We start from the raw sequence: 5,903 nt of genomic DNA on the forward strand, positions 1-5,903 counted from the left end.
AGATGGGGTTTGATAGGAAATGGGTGACATGGATTATGTCCTGCATCAGCTCTGTGACATACTCTGTGCTTTTAAACGGCAGACAACACGGTTTCATAAAGCCAGAGAGAGAGATTCGTCAAGGGGACCCCCTATCTCCATTTCTTTTTATTTTGTGTGCGGAGGCTTTGGTGAATACTCTTAATCAAGCTGAGGCATCTGGGAAGCTGAATGGCGTGAGACTGTCTAGGGAAGGACCGGCTGTGCACCATCTGCTTTCCGCTGATGATAGTTTGCTGCTCTGCAAAGCATCTATCGAAGAAGGAGAGGAAATTGTAAAGAGACTGAAGTTGTATGGTGATGCGTCGGGTCAAATGATTAACACCGCTAAATCATCAATCATCTTTGGCTCTAACGTTCCTCAGCAGACGCGGGATGAGATGAAAGCAGTGCTGGGTATAGCTATAGAAGGGGGTGAAGGATCCTATCTAGGACTACCTGAATGTTTCAGCGGTTCTAAGGTTAAGCTTCTAAACTTCATCCAGGAGAAGGTACAGAAAAGACTTAGAGGTGGAGGCTCCAAGATTTTATCTCAAGGTGGTAAAGAGATCATTCTTAAATCTGTGGGAATGGCGTTACCGGTCTTCGCGATGAGCTGCTTTAGGTTACCTAAAGATCTGTGTGCAAAACTAACGAGCATCATGACTGAGTTTTGGTGGGGAGGCACAGCAGGAAAAAGGAAAATCTCATGGGTTGCTTGGAAAAGGTTATGTAAGCCTAAAGAACTAGGTGGAATGGGCTTCAAGGACATAGCTTGGTTTAATCAAGCCTTGCTATGCAAGCAAGCCTGGAGAATATGGTCTAATCCTCAGTCCTTGTTGGCCAGAGTCATGAAAAGCAGATACTTCAGACAGGGAGACTTCTTGGACTGTCCTATAGGCAATAGACCATCGTATGCGTGGAGAAGCATAGTACATGGACGTGAGCTATTATCGCAAGGGATCCTGAAGCATATTGGGAATGGGAGAGAGACGCATGTTTGGTATGATAACTGGCTTCTCCTGCCCACACCTAGGCCTCCGAGATATAGAACGGATGAAGTAGACCTTACGCTCACTGTACACGATCTTATTGACTCGAGACATGGAACTTGGGATGCCCAGAAGATCCAACATCTTTTTGTTGAGGAAGACGCTACTGCGATTTTGGGAATGAAGCTAAATCTTCAGAGAGAAGATACAATGGTCTGGGCTTTTAGCAAGAACGGAACGTATGATTCTCAAAGCGGCTATAAACTACTGAATCTCATACAGACAATTGAGAGTCCAATGACAGCTTCGAATCTACCTCCTGTTGAGAGAAACTTGTGGTCTAATCTATGGAAGGTGAAAACGCTACCTAAGGTTAGGCACTTCATGTGGCGTGCATTGGCTGGAGCCTTAGCGGTCTCGGAACGTCTGGCTTCTCGAGGTATCAATGTTGGAACTACTTGTAAGGTATGTCAGTCTCAACCGGAAACCATTTGTCATGTTCTTTTTCACTGCCCGGTTGCGAAAGAGGTATGGAGATTATCAGGCTTTCCTATCCCAGCAGCTGGTTTCTCAACCAACTCAGTCTTTCTAAATTTTCACCACTTGCTCGAAAGCTGCAAGAAATGTCATTTACCTGAGAAGACTAGATTGGTATTCCCGTGGGTTCTCTGGCAGTTATGGAAATCTAGGAACCGCTGCGTGTTCGAACATGTAGTTTTTGGAGCTAAGGAAGTATGGGAGAGAATCCAAGTAGAGGCGGAAGCTTGGAGAGCGGCTAACGTGACGGACAAGGAAGATAGGGATCAAGATGCAGCTGGTGATTCTACATCAACGTGGAAAAAACCGTGCCCAAGCTTTGTTAAGTGTAACATTGGGTCGTCTTGGGTTGATGGAAACCAGAATTGTGGTGTTGCTTGGTTGACAAGGAATCATGCTGGAGCAGCCTTAGCCCATAGCCGTCGCTCATATTCTCATGTCTCATCATCCTTAGAGGCTGAGCCACTGGGTTTTTATTGGGCATCTGAAAGCGTCTCGACGATGAGATATGAAAAGGTGGTGTTTGAGTCCACGTCGTACCTGGCGGGAGAAGCAATTTTAAAGCCCGGAAACTTCCCTCAATGGCTCAGTCTGATAGAAGCTATAAGAGAGAAATTGTCCCTGCTCAGGTTGTGGTCCATTTCATATGTTAACAGAGGGGCGAACAGATGTGCCGATGCAATTGCTCTCAGTGTCACTAGAGATCAATGCTACGCGTCCTACATAGCTACGGACTGCCCTGGGTGGCTACTGCCCATTGTACGTGAGGATGAGAGTGGGATATTCAGTGCGCATTAGTTGGGGTTGCGGCGGTGCGGATTCATGACAGGCTTGTGATACTTCCTTCGCAACTGCGAGTTCTATGGGAGCGGAGTGCTGTTGTTTGATTTATGTTGTTCGTTTTTTATTTGAGTGTGGGGTCCTGTTGGTATCTTCCACACTCTGTTTTTCTCGTATCTTTCTTCTTTCTCTTGTTGCCCAAACCATCACGTTTTAGTTAGAAAGTGTTAAAAAAAAAGAACACATCAACTAAATGTTTGTTTACATTATTAAAATAGGTTAGATGATTTGTGTAACATCTATACATTTTAATTCGGGGAACGGAAGAGACGTAAATTTTTTCCAAACAAAATAAAAATCATTTTTTTATTAAAAAATTTAAAGCACAACTAATCTTTAGGAAATTGTAAATTTAATACATATTTTTTATTCATGCGTAAAATGATGACATATTCACTACCCAAATTTTCTCTCTCTCCTCTCCTAGAGAGAGAGTTCTCTCTCGTCAATCTTTCCTCTCTTATCAAATTTCTATCTTTCAGAGAGGCAAAGATTTTTGAGAGTGAGAGAGATCCACTTTTTGGTTCCGGTTTCGGTTTCATCCGACCGGACTCTGTCTCCGGCGTTCTCGCCTTTTCCTCCGGCGAAGATCGGCCGGCTTTTGTCTCCGCGTCGCATATACCTTTATGTGACGGCGGCTTACTCCGGGTTTTTTCCCGTTTACGTCGATCTACTCTTCTTCTGGCTATCACCATCAAATCGTCTCTCTTTCTTTCCTAGTCGGATTGTTCTTTCCCTTAGTTGGAAAGCCGGTGATGGATAGATCGATTGTAGATGATTGTTTTTTTCTGAAGGGTAGATCCGGTTGGCGATTGGGTTTCTTTGAAGCTGGCTCTTGTAGCATCCGTTTCATCGATGATCTCCGCTAGCGGCGGAGTTCTGATGCGCCGCCTCCTTGCTTCCGGTGGACGACAGCGGACCTTCATCTTGACACGTGTGCATGCATCGCCGGGCGAACGCACACGCGGTGGGTGGCGTGTCCCTCTCTCCTCGACGGTTTACTCTATGGGCTGTCGGCCCATATTTGTTTTCTTTGGTTGGCCCATCTGTTTGGGTTTTTCTCTTTGTTCCGTTGGCCCGTTTGCTGTTTGGGCTTTTTGTAAAGTTGTTGGGCTTAGTCTCTTGGGCTTTGTCCCATTTAATAAATTCAGATGATAAAAAAAAAAAAAAAAAATGATGACATATTCATGGGGTAAAAAATGGCATTATTCCTGACGTAAAAAAATAGTTAATACTTTTACTGGATTACAGTTGTGTAACACCTGTACATTCACGAGGGCATTATCGTCATTTTGACTGGACTATATCCCGCTTCTTTTTCATTAGTCATCTTCAACAATTTTCGTCTCATGGCATTCCCAGTGACGAATCGCAGAGACTAACCGCAAAGACGAACGCAGAGACGAACCTCAGAGACGAATCTCGGAGATGAATTTCTTCATTAGCGCTTCACTTGCCTTCTTCGTTCTCAGTATCTACACCGCGCACTACATCGTCGAGCTCCACAAAACCACCAAAGATTCTGCTGAGCGCGATTTTGTTTCAAAAACTTCGCTGTACGTCTCTATCGAAGAAGAAGAAGACGTATCGTACTCGCCATTGCAACAAGACTATTACCGAGACTCTTGCCCTTCCGCCGAAAGAATCATCCGAAAAGCTCTTAAAGAGATCTACAAGGCGAGACCTAGCATAGCTCCATCTCTAATCCGCCTCCTCTTTCACGATTGCTTCATCGAGGTAAGATTCTGTAAAACCGCTAATGGTTTCTTGTTTATGGACTGTTGTTTGAGGATATGCTTGAACTTGGATACAATCTCAGACTTCGTCGGAGAAGGAAGCCCCTCCTAACCTGTCACTGAAAGGACTTGATGTCATTGCGTTTATCAAGTCCGAGCTAGAGAATACCTGTCCGGGAGTTGTTTCCTGCGCTGACACTCTTGCCTTGGCCACTAAAGAAGCAGTCTCACTGGTATCACGCATCTGTTTGTCCTTTGTATCTGCTTTGTCCATTTAATCTTTCTATAGCTCCTTTTAACCATTTGTGTTTGTCCGCTTTCAGGCTGGTGGTCCAAAGTATAGTTTACGAATTGGGAGGAAAGACAGTCTAGTGACGTTCAAGGACATTGCACAACGTGAGCTTCCTTCACCACATGCTACCCTCTCTGAAATACTTGCAAGGTTTGCTTCTAGAGGATTCAGCCCACAAGAAACTGTCAGCTTATTGGGTATTCCTCACTTCTTGATAGTCTCTCTTCTGTTTTGCTAAAATCTGGTCGTAACTGTTCATTGCTCACTTGTTAAAATCGGTTTTAAGTTGTCATGATTCTTTTCTTCTGATTGTTCATATTGCAGGAGCCCACAGCATAGGCATTACGCACTGCACATTCTTTCAGGACCGGCTGTACAACTTTTCAGGAACCGGGAAGCCTGACCCTGAGCTCAATACAGGGTTCCTCCAAGAACTGAAGAGCAAATGCCCCTTCTCTGCCTCGGCATCATCTCCATCTCCGTGCCCTGACACTGCTTCTGCACCGTCCTTACCTGCATCAGATTATCACACCAACTACGGTCTGAGCTCGGAGAACCAGATTGATGGAACCATCGACTTGAGCTTCAACAATGAAGGAGGTTACCTTAACTTCTGATCACGCTACTACAGGAGACTGTTGCAGAATAAAGGGGTCATGTTCTCAGATCAGCAACTGATGGCCAGTGAAGAGACCGAGACATGGGTGAGAGCTTACGCTTCTGATCCTCTCTTGTTCCAGCGAGATTTCATCAAGTCCATGGTGAAACTCTCCAGCTACCATGTCCTGACTGGTCCTTTAGGTCAAGTCAGAACAAACTGCTCAAAAGTCCTTCCCTTGAACTGATTCTCTTCTTCTTTTACCACTCTTGATCTCTCCCTTTACCATTTGCGATTTGTTCTGATTTGTATAACAATGTGGGACCTTTGGTTCAATGAGTTTATGTTGAACGATTAGGTTTTTCAATTCAAAAAGCTCATCTGTTCTTACAGAGTTCTCAAGAGCACAAGTCAAATAAACCTTTAGTTCAACTTGATGAAGAATTTGAAGCAGATATCTAGGTCATGGGGTTCGTCATGTTTGTGGCCTGATGAAATGGTAACTTACCTTCTTTGATACTCAAGAAACCGTGTTGTAGCCGTATGATGAACCCTTGTGAACGTGCTCATCTATAGAAACACAATAAAATGCGTAACCATTGTGTCTTATGATGCTAAAAGAGGGAATGGAGAGTTGCATTTACCTAAAAGTGATACCCCAACCAACGCATCAGCCAGAACTTTACCCATTACCAACTTTGTATATGATCAGAGGCCACCAACGGCCATGAAGGTGAAGACACAAGCCATACTTATCTTGACCCTGTTCACTTCCCTCGGTCTGAATTTTCTCAGATTGAAGTGACAGTTCACCCTATCAGAAACACTTCCTATCATTAAGTAATCAATATACAGAGAAGAAACCTTGATAAGTGCATACAGAGTTAAGA

At 44.2% G+C, this 5,903-nt stretch overlaps 1 pseudogene; it reads left to right on the forward strand.

Annotated features, from left to right (window-relative positions):
• Nucleotides 1-3,721: 3,721 nt before the first annotated feature.
• On the forward strand, nucleotides 3,722-5,403 carry LOC106345590 (annotated as a pseudogene).
• The last annotated feature ends 500 nt before the right edge of the window (nucleotides 5,404-5,903 follow it).

This window comes from Brassica napus, chromosome A3 (assembly GCF_020379485.1).
Source record: "Brassica napus cultivar Da-Ae chromosome A3, Da-Ae, whole genome shotgun sequence".
Taxonomy (NCBI): Eukaryota; Viridiplantae; Streptophyta; class Magnoliopsida; order Brassicales; family Brassicaceae; genus Brassica; species Brassica napus.